The sequence below is a fragment of the Aquila chrysaetos genome, chromosome 15, assembly GCF_900496995.4.
Source record: "Aquila chrysaetos chrysaetos chromosome 15, bAquChr1.4, whole genome shotgun sequence".
Taxonomy (NCBI): domain Eukaryota; kingdom Metazoa; phylum Chordata; class Aves; order Accipitriformes; family Accipitridae; genus Aquila; species Aquila chrysaetos.
The window spans coordinates 18,511,021-18,532,522 of record NC_044018.1 but is presented as its reverse complement, the minus strand read 5'-3'; positions in this window follow the sequence as shown (position 1 = coordinate 18,532,522).

Genomic DNA, 21,502 nt, shown 5'->3' with positions numbered 1-21,502 from the left:
TTATTTTGTGCTCCCCTGCCAGAACTCTTACTAGCTTTCCTATGGGAAGAACTTGTGGGATTAGAAATCCTGGTGTTTTTATTGGGTTTGGGCTTTTTTTTTTTTTGCAAGGCTCTGAACCCAAGTCAGATTCCTAGATTGCTGACTTAAACTGCCAGTTGAAGTTTTGATTGTACAAGAAAATATCTCAATATTAAAACTTGAGAGGAATACGTTTTTCCCTTCATTCTGTTAACTGCTTTCTTGTTTTCCTTTGGGAATATTAAACTGATTTCAAAAAATTTGATATGAACAATGAATGAAAATTATAATTAGTTATAAAATGCTAAACCAACTGTCAGGAGCAGCAAGAAACTATAAGCAAAGATAGTTTAGGGATGAATATCTAAAGTAATTGTCCACGTTCCCAACCCGCAAAAATCCCATCAGACTAAGCGGGCTGCCAAGAAAAGGACCTGTATAGATTGGTGAAAGGAGAGACTGGGGCCCATATCCTGCCAAACACCAAATGGGGTTATGAGTCACACCTCATCTGGAAGAAAGAACAAAACTGGTTCCAGTCTTCAGCGACAACTAAACTATTATTTGGAGCTGAAAACTCCCAGTTAACAAGGAATAGATTTTTGGTTTCTATTCAAATGTATGAATTTTGTGAATTTCAGAATGTTAATTACTAATTGCTGATTCCCTTAACTACACAGATTGTTAAGGAGTCGAAATTATAAAAAAATGAAAGGTTTTCCTGGCCATCTAACACACAAAATGATGCCACATTATTGTGCTCTTGAAAAGACGTATACTTTTACTACAACAGCTGGCTAGTGCTTACTTCCATGGGTTATTTTATAGAGATATAATAGTATCTGTTGGCAGTAGGTGCCTGTGTATCAATAGAACAAAGATGAGGAACAGCTACTGCTAGCTAGCTGCTGTAAATATAAATTCTAAATAAAAAGAAATTCAGGTGGGAGTGCAATTAAATTACGTATATTATTAAATGACATGAATGAATCTATTCTTCTAATTATGTTCAGGCTCACATAGATGAAGGATAACAGCAGGGATGATCATGAATGAAGAAAACTGATTTCACACTAGACTGGGGAAAAATTCTGAGAAAGAATCATAAAGAAGGTCTTGACACATCCTTATAAATCAGAATTTTCACTGGGGACAAGAGTTTTACCTGCGATACTAAAAAACCAAGGGTTCTTCACTGAGCAGCTCACCTGATTTTGCCCTAGGTAGTTTAAACTGCTGTTATAAAATGATGTCTCCTTAGTCACACGAGATCTGCTCTTCCTCTACATTCTCAATAGAAATTGTTTAATTAATTGCTAGAACGATGACATTTTAATTAACAATGGAAATTCTTGGGGTTGGGTTTTCCAGGAAAACTTTAATATTCTTTGTGATAGGCTTTATGAAAGGTTTGCAGCTAGCATAAGAAATGAATAAAAGCAACTAGAATGAGGAAACATGATATCTGAGACCTGGATTTTTTTTCCCCCATAGACACAAAGCACGGCTCACCTTAAAATGGAATGAAGAGATATTTCTGCACAAACCCTAGAGGTAAAGCTTCCTGCCACATCACCTTTATCACATAAATCATGGGCAACTGTCGGAGCTTTCAGTGTCCTTCACAGTCTGTTTCCACCCTACTCTCCATCTTCAGCAGTAAGATGATGACTTTCATCTCCAGTCAAACAATAAGGTCCTACCCACCATTTAGTCTTTTCAGAAACATGCATTTGTGCTTTCTCCTTCCCTCACACTATGGTGAGGAAGAAGTTCTCATTCCTTGCTTTTCAGTATCTCAATGGAGTGCTTTTGTGCTAGAATCCAGGTTTTCTCCTGCCCATGTCCTTTGTATGTTCTTTGGGGCAGAGAGCATCTTTTCCTGGGTGTAGGCAAAGCGCAGAGCACATCAGGAGCCTGTGTCTGAAAATGTGCCTTTCTGCTTCAGATTTTGGTTTCGTGATCCCTTTGACAGAGCAAGTTCAAGAGGCTTATGCTGCCTGAAGCACCACAGCTATATTGTTCCAGTATTGAAAGTTTTTTGCTTACGGCCACCTCAGCTATGAGTACAGGCATGGTTTAGGATAGCAGGATGGACGTATTTCAAGACAAACTATTACGTACAGTAATAACTGAATGCATCAACAGTAAAAACCTTGTTACTTTAGAAGGCCTCAGTAGCTTTTATTGATGGTATTTTTTTCTCAGGAATGATCATGTGAGAAAAAAAAAAAAGAAAAAGATTTCCAAATATCAAAAACAAAGAAAAGAACAGGAAACAATAGGAGGAAGTAATGCTTGTACTGGTTTTCACAGATACCAGTAGACACTGCCTAAAACCCTAAAAAGCCTCTTTTAATTATTTTTATATTTCTAGCAGTTTCCCATTTCTACAAAGCTGTTATTACGAAGACGTTTTTTATGTAGCTACAACATGTGGATTTCCATAAAGCTGGAAGCCCCTGAGCTTAAAGGCAATGACACCAGTTCATGAAATGGAGATATGAATTAGCTGCAGACAGATATTGATGAACACATATGTATATGCCTGTAGAAAACCCAGAGATTATTTTCTCAGTGCATTCTTCTTAGATAGCATAAATCTATTTTCAACCTTTAATGTTGTACTCACTTAAGTACATGCACACTGGTGACTTTTGCATTACCATGAGATATTCCCTGGCTATCTTGGGAGCTGGAAGTACTGCTGAGTGAACCCTTTCAAATTCCTCAACAGCTTACTCAAGCTGTTTGAGAATGAAAATGAGTGTGCTTTCTATATTGCAAAAATACTGTCATGATGCCCTACATTCAACCTAACTTTGGCATTTCCTGATTTTCAGAGCCAAAATCTGTTGGTATAATTCAACTGGTTTCAGCGGGCTCATGTCAGCAGAAAATATGGTCCTCTGCATCACATTGCAAATTCCACCTTGTTTTAAAATACTCTGTTACATCTAACTTCTTAGACATTTTAAAGGCAAGAAAGGGAGGAAAACACATCAAGACTGCACAGCTGAAAGAGGTTGTCACTTCTACCCACAACTTAGATTCTCCAAAGTTTTCAGAGGAGTTTACCATGCCAGTGTTTCGCTTTCTTCTGCACACTGGGCCAGCTTTGCCAGATCATGACTTTAATCACTCATGTAGTTGGGTTTACCTCCCATGCTACAACATACTCTCAAAACTCTTTGTTTTTTTTTCATTTCTTGGAGTTTACCTTTCTATATAAATAAACTTTTCATTCAGTATGGCACAGCTCCATTTAGCCATCCCCAAATGTTCAGGCAGTAAGGGCTGGGGGCTGTTCCACTGCACTCCCCTTTTCCTTCTCCTGCCTTCAGAACTGAGGTCTGAGAAAGCCCATATTACCAGAAATGTACTAATGATTAACTAATTCTGATTTTTTTTTTTTTAAATTGCATTAATTTGTATCCAAATCTTCTTCTGTGGTGTCAGAAATGAATGGTCATACATAGATCTTAACTTTAATTTCCTTTTTTTTTTTTTGGATGGGGGCAGCATTGGTATTTTGAGGGTTCATGCCATAATGAAGAAAAATAATAATAAAAGTTATGATTTCAATTTTAACCTAGTTTGAGGTTTTCTCACTTTCTCTTCGTCCAAAAAATGTCAAACCTTTTTTTTTTTTTTTCCCCCAAACTAAAACCTGATTTGGAGAAGTCCTAAAAAAAAGTCTCTGAATTCTTACTGCTTTCTTGAGGCAAAATGTTTTCTAAGCTGAAGTGTTCTGTTAGATCAGAAGATTTTTCCAAGCCTTTTGATTAAAATGACATTCATCACTTAGGGCACTATAGCATATGCTGAGGTGAAGAGCAGGTAAGCTGATTGCTGTAACTACGCAGTCCACAAAATAAAAATTGGACAATTTGCTGTAATTTAGAAAGATGAATGTGATGCACAAAAGTATATATTTTATTTGAAAGCCAGATTGCATGTCTCTAATCAGGATTTAAAATCTGAATGAGAAGAAATTGTACCATAATTATTTTCCCATAGGAGAACAAAGAGGTTGTAAAAGCACCTAATATATCTCTTTGAAGATTTTGAGAAACTCTGAGTAGAGCTGCAGAGTAGTAAGGGAAAGCTACTGCTACTGTTTACCTCAGTCTTGTTAAAATAAAAACTGTTTTACAATTCACTGAATGCTTTTTGCTTGCAAAAATAAAAGAAGCCAAACATTTCCATATGCAAATGTTTTAGATCCACCTTACCTTCGGTATATTTCTTTGGGTTTCAGTGAATTTGCACCATAGATGAACATTGCCCTTGTTCTTTTCAGTTTCTGCACACATCCTTTTATCGGCCTGAATTTCAAGCTTTTAATTAAAACAAATTTTTGCTGCTCTTAAGAGCTTTCAGTTGGAGCCTAATGGGCTTCTGTACATCTCAGACAGGAAAGATGTAATGCTGAACACTTTATGGCACCTTCATTTCTCTTTCTGTGTGTAGTCTTTCTTGAGCTACTGTATTAGCTTGTAGTTGTATCAATGACGGACAAGCCCTTACAAACCAATGCACCTAGGCCTAGGTGCCTTTAACAAAGCATATATAAAAAGAGAGAGAAATGTGTACTACGTGGAGCTTTCTGCTTTATCTGCCTAGGACTCTGGCAATGCTCTGAATTGATTCACGGAGAAGGGAAAGGGATTTTTGCTTCTAGCTCTGACTGTCATCTGACTGTCATTGTGACATTGGGCAACTCACTTTACTTCTCTGTTTTCCTTTCTTTTCTGACTTTTTTCTGACTTTCCCTATTTGTTTAGAACATGATTGCCTATCTTTATTATTTCTTTTCTTGCCATATGCAAAACATTTGTGCATTGAACCAGTGGAAGACCAATAGCACATAAAAACACTACCATCTGAGTCAGAGTCCAGCAACAACTCATTCAGACAGGCGAAATCTTCAAGCGGTCCTTGACCATTTTATGTGTTGGGTTAGCCTGCAGCACACTGAGGCCTGAGTTCAACTGGGACTCCGACAGTTATTCCAGTAAAATATAATCATAAATAACAAATAAAATACAATAACAATTATGAAAAAGCTTATTTGGCAGATGTCATCAAAGTCCTCTGCCTTTTTTGTTTTTATTTCTTTCTTCTTCCTACATTGTGATAAACTGTTGAGCACTGGGAAGTGTCAGCTGGTGGTGGTGTTTGTGTTTGGAGCAGTCCTTGGTAGAAGGACTTATTTGATGAAAGCTTTTTTTTTCCTTTCCTTTCCTTGATTAGAATCAGTCCTCACAGCAGGATTGCTCCCTGATCTCAGGAGTCCTAGGGGAAATACAATAGACATGAATGGTCTTTGTGACCTTTATTTTTGTTCTTGGACTCATGCTTATAGGTATGTAAGTCACTTTCCTCTCCTCTTACCTATATGTGGTGAGATCACATCCGCGAGTTCATACTTGGCTTATACATGGTGTCTTCCACCACAGATCTTCTCCCTTGGAAAATTGGACTACAAGCTCCTGATAGTCCTTGCCAGAGTTCTTTTTAGTAAGATTAAGTGTCTATAATAACTTACCTGGCAGAGAAGTCTAACTAGTCCAGAAGTTCATTATTGTTTCTCTTCCTTTAAAAGGCAGAATGCCAGCTTGAGAGAAGAGCAGGACTCTAAGAGAGGAACACTCCATACAGCTCTCCCCCTGCACTCCTTTTTAGCACCCTTACACAGCTGGAGAGAATGAATTCTCCTCCATGGCCTTACCCTGTGAAACCAACACGAAATGTGCACATATAATCCTTAAACAGAAATCTATGGACTTATGTAATTGGCCTGCAGATATGATCCACTGAGGCAAAATTCTCCCTATTCAAACTATTTCAAGGGCAGTGGGCACCTCTCTATTTGCAGGAGGAGATCCCTGAGGAATTTAATACTTTCATTGTTTCTCTGCAGTTTTCCTGTTCAAAGGAGAGAATGTATATATCTGCAGCCCAGATGAAGGGAATACCGATGTATCTCTTTCTGTGATAAAACAGAGAGAGGCCTTGAAAAGTTAATTTTGAGAGGAAACATTACCTTCTGACCACTTTCACGAAGTAAGTCCTGTTTAATCATCCTACAAACATTTGAGAGGGAAAAAATGTCTTTAAGGTTATTGTGACATTTTCCACATCACTTTATAAATAGATGGTGGCACTAGTTCAAAAACAGTATCTCTGACTTTAAGCAAATCAGTTCTGACTGACTTCATCAGCTTAAGCTGGGGGTGTGCTAAAAGCCTTGCAGAAAGGATATTATGATTAGAAAGAAAACCATTTAGAAAAAACCTTGCATGGGGAAAATAGGGAGACAAAAAGATGGAAAGAAAATAGATGCATTATTTCTTTCTAGTTCTCAGTTCATTCTGAGATTTTTTTAATGAGAGATGAAAATGTTTATATGGAAGGTTTTGACACACACATCCTTTTCCAATAAGTTATCCTGTGAGGAACTGCAGACAGAGAGAGCCTTGTTCATACTTCTTTGTTGTTTCATACTTCTTTGTAAGATGTTAATTTTCAGAAAGACATGGTTATATCTACAGGGAGAGGGAAAAGAGCAGGAAATGTACATCTGTGGTAATATCCATATTGTCAGTGGTATGACTGCAGCTCATGGAGACGGACTTAAGTTGGATATATATTTGAGTGCCTCAATTCCTCCATTAGTGCAGTGACTCCAGTGCTGAGCTCGGGAGGTACCTGTCCATCAGGCACATACCAGGGCTGCCCCGGTACACATGCCATCTGCTTTAAGTTGGCACAAATTAATCTTCACAAGTTGTGCTGTGCTTCTAGCTTCAGAAAATTTTCTTCTTAGTGACATAATGAATAATATATTAGAAGGAATGGAAAAAGGAATGTAGTTAGATTCCTTTTCAATTGCCTGGCACAAACCACTGCAAAATTTTCAACTGAAAATTCATAAAAAAATAAGAAAATATCCATTAGATGAAGTTAGTCAACCAGCCTCTACATCAGCTGTCTTTGTCTCTCACCAGAAGACGAGGCAATGTGGTGGGGTTACAATATGACAGAGCAGATCCCATAGAAATAAAATAGCAAAATCTAGGACAAACCCTAAATCACTTTAGTAATTTATGACGTTGACAATGGGCAGAACATGGCACCGTGAGAATTAGATAGATTTGCCTCATTGCCTGGCAGTCTCCTCATCCTTCAGCAGCAAGTAGATCTTGAGTGAGAATCAAGGTCATAACATATAAAAAACATAACTCTTGGAAGTTACAAGCTGAACTAAAAGATAATGCATGAGCAATTATTTTCAGATCCAGCCATTTATATTGTTAGTGACAGATCAACACATATACTGAGAACAAAAAACTGAAAGAAAAATCAGATCAGTTCTTCCTTCTTTTTCCACTGAGAATCTAAAGTTCAAATTCTGTTATGCGTTACAAACTTATACTGATTACAAATAGCCTATTTAGAGTGTGACACTAAGTGAATATCAAAATCATACCATTTCCTAAAGGAGGAAATTAGAGCAAATTATAAGTACTGAACTATCAAAAGGCATTGAGTGACGTATAGGACTTGATCCATCCTCCTCCGAGGTAAACAGGCCCAAAGCCTTGTATTATTAACCAGTGGCAAGGGACATTTACCATCTCCAGTCTGCAAAGCACCCAGTGCCGAAAGAATTGCAGGAGGACTAATGAAAAAGACAAAACCAAACCAGATCAGAAATTGAGTGCATATACTGCCTTGTCCCCTCCCCTCCCAGCTCCACAGCTGTCACAATGCAGGCTATTAAACTGTCAAATATCACCTCTTCATCCCTCGTTATTTCTGTGCTAGAATTGGTCATAAAACTCCCCAAAGGCTTTCTTTTTTCAAAATAAACAGGTTTTTTATATTTTCATATTATGAACTACTTAAGCCTAAAATGCCACAGAATGTCTGTTTTAGAAGTTGCCGTACTTAAGTTTCTGCTTAAGATTTTTGTAAAACAAACTAAAATTCACCATAACCTCTATTTTCCTTAGTTACACTGTTCTGATTGTATCATAATACTGGAGGACCGTTACACATTTGCCTTTTTGTTCAGTCTTCTAGAAATTGTCACGTACTGCAAAAAATTATTTCACCAGTCCAAATAGTGACAGATCAGGAGCAAGGGGTGGATTTTCTCCCACCAGGTGCCAGGAGACCTGGACAAGGTGCCACCTCCAGCGTGAGGAACCATTTAATCAAGGTAAGCTTTTAACTTAGGTGTAGAATACTTGACAGTGAGGCTGAAATCATAATGGAGAATCATTTGAGAAAGACCATCTATGGAAATTGTATCAGAAGGAGGATTTCTTTATGAATGTTTGGAGAATATGGGATTGAGACTGAGACTAAGCATGCTGAGAAAGAGAAATATCTTGGAATCACTGAAAAGACACTTAAAACTGATAAAAGGTTAGCTGAACAATGTAGAAACTCAGGCAAGAGTTTTAATACTGGTTTTGGCTTCCCCTACCCCAACTTGCCCCAGGAGATCTAAATATATCTTGAGCTGTTTCAGTCCACCATGCGTGTGTCTGTGTGCACACACCATACTTGTCATCAAGAAACAACAAAGAAACTGCAACAAAGGTCAGCATCTCTGATGTAAATTAGACATTAAAAAAGCCTACCATATTGCTTTTTTCTTTGGCAACAAGTGTGCCAATGTGGTTTGCTATGCTAATAGGTCCAGATCCTCCCAGCCAGTACCTAAAGTCTATCAGAGCCCGGCAAAGCCAAAGGCAGCAAAGGAGTTTCAATCTGAGTTTAAAGTAGCAGCTTGAGGTGGAAACTCATCAAGGTTTGCAATAGTAACCATTGCACAGCTTTTGCTTTAGCCATTTCTTCTACTATGTACAACAGTACAATTAAATATTAAAATATTAGACAAATATGCTACATTTTTGACACAAATTCTGGAACTGTCATATTACTGTTTCATTGCCTTTTTTTTTAATTAGCTTTGTCTATCTACGAGGACTTTCTAAGTTGTTTTTTTCTAGCTTCCATTAGATGTCAACTCTAACATTTTTCCATCTTACTAGTAAAAGAATGGAATCTTTTTTGTCAAAACTGCTTTTCAGGCGTGTTTGGTGAGCAGTATCTCTGTTTTAAAATTAATAATAAAAAATACAACGACTTCTATATTCTGTGGTTGGGATGGAAACAATACTTGGTTTTCTGGATCCTGAGGAAAACCTACATTTAATCATGAATAAAGAATGCTTTCTGGACATTAAAGGTGGCTAGAGAAGTGAGGCAATAAGATAGTGTTGTACTTTAAGATAAAGAACATTTCCCATCAAAGGGAAAAGGAACTGACGAACAATAATCCATTAAAGTTAGCATTTAGATACTAAATTAATAAATTAAAAGTATTGTAGCTATTTTTTTTCTCTCTCTGTTGACCAGAAAGGGTATCCTTTTGAGCATATCTTGGGAGAACTTGACTGTAATACATGCAACAAGAGGCTATAGAGTGAGTTACTACAAATAGAGCTTTTATAATATGTATGGAGGATTAATCTATGAAGTCATCCACCATTGGGGTCTAAGATGATCACTGACAGCAAGCTTTTTAATGGATGCTTAACATATGTATGAGAACTGTAAGGGCAAAGAAAATCCAAATGATGTCTGTGAACACAATTAAGTCAGCAAAGGTTTACCTTAAAGAAAATTTCTTTCTTTCCTGTTTCATTACCCTTCCTTAAAATTCATTTGATAAATTGGATTTTGTTTAATCTGTGTTAAAATGTGTATTCTCGGTGCATGTACTGAAAATTATGCAGATCTTTGGTTCTGATATGTTGCAATAAAGATAAAAAAAAATTCTCTCTGTCCTGCATCGCAATATATCTAGTCCTCAAGCATGTTTTTTATGTAAACTGGAACAATATCAACCAGTAAGCAATTAAAATCTCCAAGAACATGAGTGTACAAACAAAGAAAAAAATCTGAGTTGAACTCAATTAGATTCTAAAGCAGAGGTTAAAGTGACACTTGGAGCTTGCTTTTCACTATTTCTAATTTAGCTATTACTGTAGCAGTTGTTCAAATTCTGTGAAAACTAGTGACTTGTACCTGACCCGATTTTTCTATGCTAACTGTGTAACTGTGCGAGATGATCAGTCAGGTGTGAATCTTTCTACTTTACAGTTGCTCAGACTGAGATGAATCACAGCCTGCAAGCACTTACCTCCCGCCACTGACTGCAGAGAGAGACGGGGGGACCAGCGTAGGTTCAGACGTCTCCACTGCAGACGCTGAAATGAGTGACACCCCACATTGTGCTACGCAAGGGGCACGGGCAAAAGGCATTACTAAAATCTTCCTGACTTCTATTGTCAGTAGAATCTAAATCTTATTCTTTTGAAGTGAAGGTGCAGTGAGCGTTTACGGTGTTTGGGGATACTGATGTGCCAAATGGAGCAATTTCAGAGCACCTTTCCAGGCTCCATGGGCATTACATGGCAGCCTGTGTTTATTGGGAATCCCATTCAATGATGAAAGCAGACCCTTCCAATATTGCATTTCAGTACTCCTCTGAATAAAAAGATATTCTTCAGGATAAATTAAAATTGTTTCTAGCTCTTCTGTAGGAGGAGAAATGTGATGAGAGGACAGTGGTTCCCATTGTACTCCTGCTCTGATCGCAGAGCTGGCAAGTCCCGCAACGGAAAATACTATTGCATCTTGGGATAAAACTTGTTGAATCTGTTGAGTACAGCCATCTTTCCTTAAACACAGAAGAATCTGTTGAAATTCCCTGCAGTGTCCAAAATATGAAATAATAGCAGATTCACCCAGAAGGGGGGTATGCCAAACAAGCAACTGATCTTTTAATTAGAGGGACCACGTCCTTGTCCAGGGGTCACTTTGAGAATAAAGGTATTTAAAGAACAGGAAAAAAGGGCACTATCCAGGAGATTATTTTGAAGAAGCTTTTTGTTTCTGGTGCTAGCAGGAAGCAAAATATCTGAAAGGAAAAAGCCCGTGATAAAAGCAGGAGACTTTAGTGAGGACAATTCTGATAAATCTCATCAGCTCTTGAGACCTCAGACATTTTATGTGTTTGTTTTTTTGTTTTGTTTTGTTTGTTTGTTTTTGTAAGGAGTGCGCATCTTGCTCTGGCTAGGGTCAGTTTGGCAAGGGGAGGGCCAGATCTTCATCCAGTTTCAGCTTTGGCTGAGGAGAGTCACCAGACCTTGAGCACGTGCAGCATTCGCCCAGCTCATGGAGTAAGGATTGACAGCAAGGACTCAATAAGGAGAGGCACCTCCACTTTCATCAACCAATATTGCTCAGGCAGAGACTGCATGAGAGCACAGGTCCACTCCCTCCTTTCCCTGGGAAGTTCCTTACAGCAGCCAACTGGAGAGCAGAGGGGTGAGCAGGTACAGCCACCACCGCCGGGTCTGCAGCTCTGGAGGAGGGCTGCTTGCTCAGAGAGGTGAGGACAAGCAGAGATGGAGGAAAGAACTGATCCTTCATTGTGCCAGCAAGGAAAAGGGCAGGACAGGATTAATTTTGGAATAAAATCACCTAGAGCTTCATTTGAATGGAGAGAGATGAAGAGCAGAACAAAGTGAAGTACTTGCTAAAATAAAAACAATGTTAAAAAAAATCCCTTAAAATCCAAATAGAAAAACTATTCTGTCCAAACTCAAAGGCCATGATTTAAGAATCATTGGTATTTATTTCTGCATGCCACAAGACATTTACTTAATTAGAGAAACATGCTTTCATTGCATTCTGAGTCAATTTAATGGAAAAAAACATGGTTTTTATAAATTTTGAGGGTTTTGTAAAACCTCAACTCTCTCTGGATTCTCTGATCCTTAACCTTACTAATTATGTGCTTTGTTTTCATTACGAATACCATTTAAACTTCACAAACGCCTTTTACTCCTTCATTTCCAATGTCATGTAGCATATGTGTGCAAATGCCCCACTGTTAGGAGTTCTTCAAAGCACCCCTGCTCCCACTTTGGTCACATTGAACCAGTAGCTTTCTCTTGCACTCATCGGATAAATGAAGCCCTATTGGATCAGGAAGAAAACCATGGTGGGCTGACTGTCCGTGGGGGGCCATAGGCACCCTTCCCCATTATTTTGCCTTCTTGGTGTGGGGATGGCCAAAGCTTCAGTCTGCCGCAGTACCTGTGGTGTGTCTTTTCAAGCAGAGACACAGCCAGCCCTCCTGAGCTTTGCAGGAAACGAAGGAGCTAACTACATGGCCAATTTGCATGCACCCATGTAGCGTGCAGTCTTTCAAGCTTACAGGATAATTTATTGAAACAAATGCCTGCCATTTTCTATATCATAAATATAATATTTAATCTGCACTAGTTGCTCAAGACAAATTTTATTACGTACTTTTCTTATACAAGGTTTTAATAGGCTATGGCGGAGAGTTGTACACAGTTAATGCATGCTATGATGTGTGTAAAATCTAAGATCAGGGAACGTGGTGTATATTTATAGCAGCGTCTGGGAGATTATATGTAATGAATGTATTATACCACATACACACCAGAGGCAGAGTTAAGGATGCGCACGAATCCTGCAGTGTGGCATTTCCTAACTTCTGTGTGCTTAACCGTACAACCTTAACATTACCTGAATGTTCTCCAGTGGAATATCTATCAGCCCACATAATCAGCTTGCAAGTTACTCCCACAGAGAAAGATATTTCAGATTGTCCTCTTCCAAGAGACATTAATTAATGCATTTTCATTTTGAAATGCACTACTTTCCAGCCAACACGTCCTGCTGAAGATTAAAAAGCTTTAAATCTTTGTGGAGTAAGGCTCCCCAGGAAGGTTAAAAAAATACTATCTGCATCCCTTTTCCTAGGGGCTTCTCTGTTTTGCCCTTGCACTAAAGCTATTATGCACAGCTTGAATTCTGGGAAGACATGATGCTGTGGAAATACAAGTAATTATACTATTCTCTCTCATTTTTACCAACTGTTATTTTCATTTTTGCTCTTCCTTTCACTTTTTTTCAGCTGTTTTTATCTGCTGCAAGCATCACTTGCAGGTTATTACTTGCAGAGAAAATGCCAGCTGAAAATTGGTGATGCATTGGTGAGATGTAAATGATTGCATATTGGGGGCCCCAAATTACAAAATAGCTATTTGGGTAACCTATTTACTCTGAATTCTTGCATGCTGGGCAATTCCCAAGTATTTTAAAGGTTTTGTGCAAATTCCTCTATGAAATTACACCTGTAGTGCACTGTTCTTTATTAAAAGCAATAGAATGTAAAGATGTGAAAAAACGTATCGTCCTTGGTAAAGCTAGCAAGCAATTTTGGGTGGCACCACAGACCTTGTAATAAAAGCTTACAATTGAGGAATTACAGATGGATGATAGTTCCTGAATCAAATACAGCTCGGGAATAGCCAAAGACAGAATCATTAGTTTCTAACACCTAGCCCACAAACCAGACCAAGGCGGCTGGCATGTACATTCATATGGTTATATTTTATATTATGAATGGATTGGTTTTTATAGAATTATTTATGAGTATGTAGTTCTTTGAAACAGAAAAATCAGTTGCCAGTGCAGTTTAGATTTTACCTAAGCAATAAAAATCATAAAACAACATTTTGTTGCCTTTTAATTGTTCTTTATCTAATAAAGGGAGTGCATTGCTGAAACCCTCTGTTTTCAGAAAAATGACACTGGGGAGGATATAGTAAATGAAATGATGAACTAGCTTTATTTTTATGCTCAGTATTTATAGGTAAAAATGGCTTCAGCAAAAGAAGTTCAGCTGAGAAATTTTAACTTACACAAGTTTGTGGGCCAAATTGGGATCCAGGGAGTTACACAACAGATGAATTTGGCCACCTGTGTTCATAAAGCTTCCAAACTCTGACAAATACAAGCAGGTAGTAAAACAAAGATTGACTATTGCAAGTTGTAACGGCCTTAAGAGCAGCTCTTGAGACTTGATGTCACAGGCGACATTGCCGCCTGTATGAAGTCTCCACGCTGCTTTGGCTGTGCAAAGGTATCCACGATGCCCAGCTGGGCAGAGACGAATGCCATAGAATGGGCACATGCGCCTCAGCCAGGGTACATCAAACAAACATCATCTGCTGTCACAGACGACATGATGTCACGCTTCTAGCAAGAGATCATCAGAGCTTACCATTAGTGGCCGGGCTGTGCTCAAGATACTGTCTCAAAGGTGGACAATGATCAATTAGGCTATTTGACAGCACCTGTGAGACCACTGAATGAAATGGGGCTGGCACAGACCGGGAGCAGAGAGGCAGGACCTGGGCAGTTAAGGTTTCTGCCCTGTTTTATCAGACAACCTGCCATAATATCTGGTATTATTATTTATCTTGAAGGACATTTTATTTCTCTCGCCTAAGGTGTTGGGTGTTATTGGTGGGGAGTACAGGTTGATAGGACACCTCCCATAACTGCCAAGAGACATTCCTCAGGGAAAAGATGTTTTGAGCATGTTTGCATTTTCCTCTAAAGGTGAATGTGTGTGATTGTTTTAAAAGGATTAAATTGATACCCTTTGATGTATCTTTACCAGGTTTATGAATGCTTTGACCAAACAGTGGGGGTGATAAATTCATTATGGATGATAAACTCATTATAGTGATACACCCGATATGGGTTATAAACTCATTACAGAAGAGGCCTAGTATGGTGAGGCTGATACAAGGCTTTCTATCACTGTCAGCAAAATTGCAAACTATAAAACTTCCGCTCACAAAAATGATGATCTCGGCACACTTCCCTCTTCCATCTCCCCCTTTCAAAGGGTGAGTTTAGACACTCGTATAGTTTCAACTATTATCTTCAGCCCCACAGCTCACAAATCCCTACCTATTCTTGTTAACCAGTCCAGGTTCTCAGCTGGTTTCTGACATTTCCTTATTATCACCTAAATTCCAGAGGTAGAGCAAGAATTCCTGTCTTCCCTCCCTGCCCCAACCCTGCCCTTCCCACAAATATCCCCACCAGCCCTCCTTATGTGCACAGTCTGGGGTAGAGCTTTCTTTCCTCTGATTTTGCTTATCAAAGTGCTGTTTGGCCCCACCACCATGCCCACCTTGTTCAGGACGACATCCTCTTTCTCCTACAGTCTTCCGCATTAACCTTTGCCCAGAAAGTAACCACATACCCTCTTGAGATCCTTTACTCAGAATGCATTTTTCCACTAGCCTGGCAAGAAATCGCCACTGGTAATGACCCAACTGAAGGCTAAAATGAATTTCTTGCAACACAGCTTTTGCTATAGAGTCTTCAAAAATTTCTCACCTCCTGGTGATGACGATCTTTCCCTCCATCTTTCCAGCACCTGTAGGATGACATGAGAAGGACACATACTGCAAGGAAGGTCATGTGAAGGACTAAAAGTCATGACATAAATCTGCATCTGGAAAATGTATTACTTAAAAGAACTCCTTTGAAAACAAGGCCTTTCTAGATAGGACATCTACTACAGACTGCACAGTTAAGTGGCCTCCTTGACTAATGAGGTGAGCATTTGCAGCTGGTGTCCTCAGCTGAATGCAAGTCTCATGTTCACTTCTATTTGCAACCTCTTTACTCGTCTGAGGCCTAGATGCTTCCCTGGTCCCTATCTCCAGGACTGCAGACGAGATATTTACTAGAATGTACAGGCAATTGAATCTTGAAGAAACCCTACAGTCAACTAAGATCCAAGCCTTTTTAGCAGCTGCAGACTGCTTTGTCTTTCTAACAGAGATAACAGAAGATACTTAGATAAGTAAATAGATCATCACATTTGATAGCAAACATACACCATGTGGCAACTCTATCACTTGGTAACATAACAGAAGTATATTCGAACAGGATTAAGGAGGTAAGATGGTGATGCTTTTGCTTCAGTGCCAAGGTGAGTTTTCTGAGGGATAGTTCAGTGACAGCTGAATAGCTCAGTACCACGGGAAAATTTTCTCCTGGTTCTCTGCATTGTGCTGTTTCCTGCTAAATTAGTGAATTGAATTGACTCAGTAAAAGGTCTTGCACATAGCAGAAACGGCACAAAGGAGGGGTGGGAACCTACCTTTCCAGCATAAGAGCAGGACAAAGAGGACTGCAGGCACCGGGTGATGGGGAACAGGCAGCCCGTTTCAACAGCTCTCTGTTCTGTTGAATCAGGCACCAAGGTACACCGTTGTAATGTGGAAATTTCAATAGAGAAATTTAAAGAGAAAAGCATTCAGAGTCACCAAGGCCTCACTATAGAGCAGTATTTGGTCTCAGGGTCTTTTGTTTCTAAACATTTTCATCTTAGTTATTACTTTTATGGTGATATTGCAACAATATTCACAATGAGTATCCTGTTATGCAATATATTGTACAAATTCAGGAAGACTATCTCAGCTGTAGACAGCCTCAGCCCAAAGTTCTCAGTATGCAAATCCATGTATATGGGAGTGCATCATCCATAGATCTTTATATGCATCACTACAATCTCAGAGTTGAATTCTTACTTACAAAAAATTAGAATTTCAAAAAGGAGAAGAAAATAGCACTTGCAATGGTATGGCCAGCTGGTGACTGTTTCATAACAAGGCCTTTTTTTTCCCCTCCTTTAAATATAATTTACTGGAACTTTACTTAGAGATGTAACAAATTAGCAGCTATTCATTTTATAATGAAGAAGGCCTTATGTAAATCTAAGCTGTGAATAGGCAATCAGAATTTATTTGGACATAAAGGGTTATTTGCCAGGCTAATATTTCAATATTGAACTCCATGCTGCTATCAGTACCATTATAGACAGTTTTATGCAGTTATTTTAAGTTCTTATGTCATTACATTCCCTCTGTTTGATTCTACATGGTACCTGTAGCTATTACTAACCCCTGCATGAAAGACTACCAGAAAAAGACAAAATGGTTCTTCTTTGGATAATATATAAATTTAACTCATCTCCCCTCAGGTCTGAATAAGCATTAAAATGGAAGCTTTTATTCTCCTGGAACAAACTCAGTTCTGGGGATTCAACAATATGATTACATGCAGGCTTTACATAAGTTCAAACAACAGCAATTAAGAACACCAAATAATCCAGCATTGGTTCATTTAAGTAACTACAAAATGTGCATAACTACATCAGTTCAAACTCCTAATCCATGTACCTTCTAACACCCAAATAATTTTGCACTTCAGTCCTGTCAGTTAATCTTTAGGTGGGACACAAATAGCTCATTGCAGTGATGTTTTCCCGTATGCCCAGAAAATGTTTCCTATTTGGCAGGGTACTTACTGGTGATGTTACTTGGTAAAACAAGGGCTGAGGCTGATAGATTGGGGGTTCTTCTTGTTGCTGTGCCCCTTCTTTGCCCCTGAGCTTCTTTCTCTGTGCGAGTAACCCTATTGTTTTGAAGAAACAGTGGCCAATTAGAAGGGTAATTGGTTTACCGTGACTGAGTGTTTTGCAGTGGTTTTGGATGACATGTGTGTGACTGCGGAACACAGTGCATGTGGGCAGCGGGGACAGCAGGTCTGCCGTGCCTGCGGGCAGCCTGGCTGCACACACCCAGTCTCCTGGGAAAGCAGGTATCCAGAATCCTGGGCAATGGTATAAAACCTTCAAAATCCAGAAGGGAGATTTTAATTATAATCCCTCTCTCATTTCACAAAGATGTGTGTGGGAAAATTCAGATGTAAGAGAGCCCAAGAGCCTTTATGTTGTCTGTGTGCATTCTTTCCTCTCTGAGGGTCATCTGTGCTTAATAAATCAGTGACTTTGTCTGCAAAGGTATGTAGCTGTCTAGTTTTGGATCAGTAAAATTTGAAATCCCAAACCCCAGTTTGTATTAGGTGCCTAAAAGGGACCTATGCCTATGACAAACGTAGGCAACTAAAAATTAGATATCAAAAGGTGAACTAATCACACAAAGCTCACTTAAATCATTGTAGAAAAACTGATATTCCCCAAGGTTAGGAAACAGGTGTCCAACTAAATCTGACAAATCGCTGGAAGTAAGCTTTTCTCTCCAGTGCCTACGAATAAAGTCTTTTGTTACTAATTCACGGAGGGGAGGAAGTAGTTATGTCCCTTTTCCCCTTTGGGGGTTCTGTGCAATGGGTTCCTCCCCGCCCCCTGAAAGAGTCCAACACACTTTATTGCCAGGAAGACGCGGTGCTCTGTAGCCTTAGTCTGGCCAGCAATAGCACGGCTGGGGCAGCACAGACCTCCAATGCGTGGTGGATTTTTCCCCCACATGCATTTTTATCAGTCTGAATAGCTCTGCATTTGCCTCCTCCTGTTTGTCTCTCAGCTGTAGTTGTACTTTAGCATGTGATTCTCTATACTGGTCTTTCATGGCAAAATTGTTATTATAACTGTGCTGGAGTCACAAGGAAGAACCTATGTGGGTATTAGGTCATGCATTTGCTTAGCAAGTTATACACGCTACGTGGGCATGTAACACATCCCCATGAGCGGCAGCCTTACTTCTTACTTGTTTTAATTACTAAATAAATTAACTGTGAATATAAAGCAATATCTTCAAGCAATCAATGTACCAGATCAGAGAAAATACTCAGAAAGTATGAAGGAAGTGAAAATAAGTTGAGCATGTGCTCAAGTGTTTCGCCACTTTCGCTGAGACTGATTTTTCACATCTACGCATGTATATCACTCTCATTCATCACCCTGCCCTCGCCCGGGGACTCAGGGTCCTCCAGAATAAGAATAAGAGCCCTAAATCCCTGTCAGCCAGCCGAAGCCGTGCACCGTATAACAAATTTCTTACGTCCCCAAAGGTGGCCCCAAACAATTTTAATAAATCTTTAGCGATGTATCTTCTGTATCTGAAATACGTAAAGGTCAGACGGTGCTATTCTGACCGACCCTGACCCGTAGCTGTTCTCTCCGTGGCTGTAGCAGGGCTGCTCGGGGTAATATACAGCAGTTGTGATCAGGAGAGGCACAGCCTGGCCGCTCAAGACCAGGCAGTTCTTCTGCTGGTGCCAGGCGATGGTCGCTGCCTGCCCAGCCACGCTGGGTTTGCGGCGCCCAGGGGAGAGGAGGCTCCTTGCCTTCAGGGTCCCGCGCAGCCCTGCCAGAGCACGCTGCTAGCGCCGGGTGTCTGCAGGTTGAACGGAGCTAGCTGCCTCTGTTTTAGCCAGAGCTTCTTTACGCCGCTGCTTCCCAGCTCCCCCTCGGTGATTTCCTTGTTTGGTTTTAACATTTTAATTTTGCCAAAACGTTAAGGCAGCGCTTCACCTGCTGATCGGGTGTAACGCTGCTGCAGTGAATGGGGAAAAATAAAAAAGGTGCTTAGCTCAGCTGAACTCCCTCTCTTGCCGCCGTAAAAATAATTGTTATCATTATCTAGCTGCTTTCTGGAGACCATCAACTTACCTGCTACACAAACTGTAACGGCAGCAACAGCAGCTGGACCTGACATACAGCCTTGCCCTTGGTGTATTAAATCATTCTGATGTAATGTCTAACAAACCACATGACTCACCTATTAAACCTTTTCAGGGGCATGTGCTCTGGCACTAGGAGAGAGCTTGTAATGAGGCCAAACTCGCAGAGGATAAAAGGAACATATTATGAAAACAAGCTATTGAAGGCGTGCATGCTAATTTGAGCGAATGCATTTGGACATGTAAGAGCTTTGCTGTTTCTGTGTAAAATGTTTCCAATTTCTTATTTCCCATTGCAAAGCTGATTGAGTCAGCAGCAGCTTGCCACTTGCATTCCAGGTGGCGTGATATGTCTCCTCATGCACTAACTCATATAGGTCATTAATATGCTAAATAAGTTGTAGCCAATTGGCTCCCATGGTGACAGCTCCAAAAGCTTCATGAATAATCAATGGAGCACCTGGAGGCATGAAATTTTCATACAAAGAGTTTCTAGACTTTTGCATTAAGCTCTGAGCAGGGACAGACAAGTGATAGACATGACTGGCACTTTGAGGAGTTTCAAAAATAAGAAGTGTTATTTTAAAAGAAAATAGCAATCTTATTAAAATAAGAACGAATCTGAAACTCCATCTCCTGGAGCATTTCTATGAAAGGCAACTAAATTGATTCCCTTGCCGTCTTTTGGACAGAAGCATGTTTTAGAGTTGGTGAGGGAGGGTGGGAATACTTCAGCTACTCTATACAATCTGCAGTAAACTCAGCATTCACTGATAGAATTAAACAGTTCTTTAGAAAATTAATAAACAGTTACTGCTTTTACCTATTTTCTCTGCAAAAATTGATATGCCTATAGATTTTAGGAGTAAAAATCATGTGGTCTGAGTGACACTGGCAAGCGTTATGAGCAGGGTGTCAGTTCACCCTCTTAAAAGCAGGTGCCTTTCTGACATTGTTTGCTTTTTAAGTACTAACGTATTAGTTCATAGGCCCTTTCAGACGACTTCATTACTGAAACAAGCAGACCACAGGCAGGAAATGTTTCACTGTTTGATAGAGCAGACCAGAAAATCAGCTAAGCCTCCGCAGGGACTGCGAGGATGATAGGTGTGGTCCTGCCTCGTGCTTTCCCCAAATAAGCTTGTACCTCACATGTTCCTGGTGCTGGGAAAGAGGAAACTGGAGGTGTGCTGGGCAGTGAGTATGTGTGTAGTGATAGTTGTTAGACATGAGGCAGCTCCAGTGTTTCCTCTTCCACATGGGGCTGTTGTGTACAGGAGACTCTCCTGCAGAAGTCTAGTGCCCGAGGAGCTGTGGGACCCTGTCCCTCCAAAGCTTTGCCCCACCGTCCGGTTCTCTGTCGTGAGCACTGACTTCTCATGTACATGCACTGGGGGCGGCAAGGAAAAGTGCCAGTACTTCATCTCTGCTTGACATAATTTTCATACAACTGCTGAGAAGACAGCAATGGCCCCAGCCGCTCCTTCTGGCATTACTATGGGCGGTTTTCCAATCCCTTCCTACAGAGCCTGTAAATTAAATGTACTTCAGTCTCAGCTGTGTTTGGGGTGTTTCAGATGAGATCCTCAGCAAAATATTTGTGCTCTTCACCATTTATTCTGACATAATGTCAGTCTGGGTCATCAATAAAAGAGTTGGAGAGTTCAGGCTGCAGAAGCATCACGAACATCATCATGAAAACCTCATGTACCAAGAGATTTGCTGGTGAGGAAAATGTACAGATGTTGGAGCTAATCAAAACTGGCACAGCTAGTGTTGGCTGAATAACTTAGAAATCTCCTTTTTTCCACCTTGAACACTTCCATAAGCAGAAAAAAGAGTGTAAATATATTACTAACATGGCTCCACATAAGCAAGGGCAGCCCTTACTTTGGGATTAGTGGGGTTTGTCCCCACCAGAACTTTACAAAACTTGCTAAAAATCTTTCTTTGATGTCTGTTTTAACAGTGACATACAGTAATGGTGTAACACTAGTGAGGCAACCTACAGAGTTCCTAGAAGGTAGCATGTAACTGGAAGTTAACATGTAAAAATTCA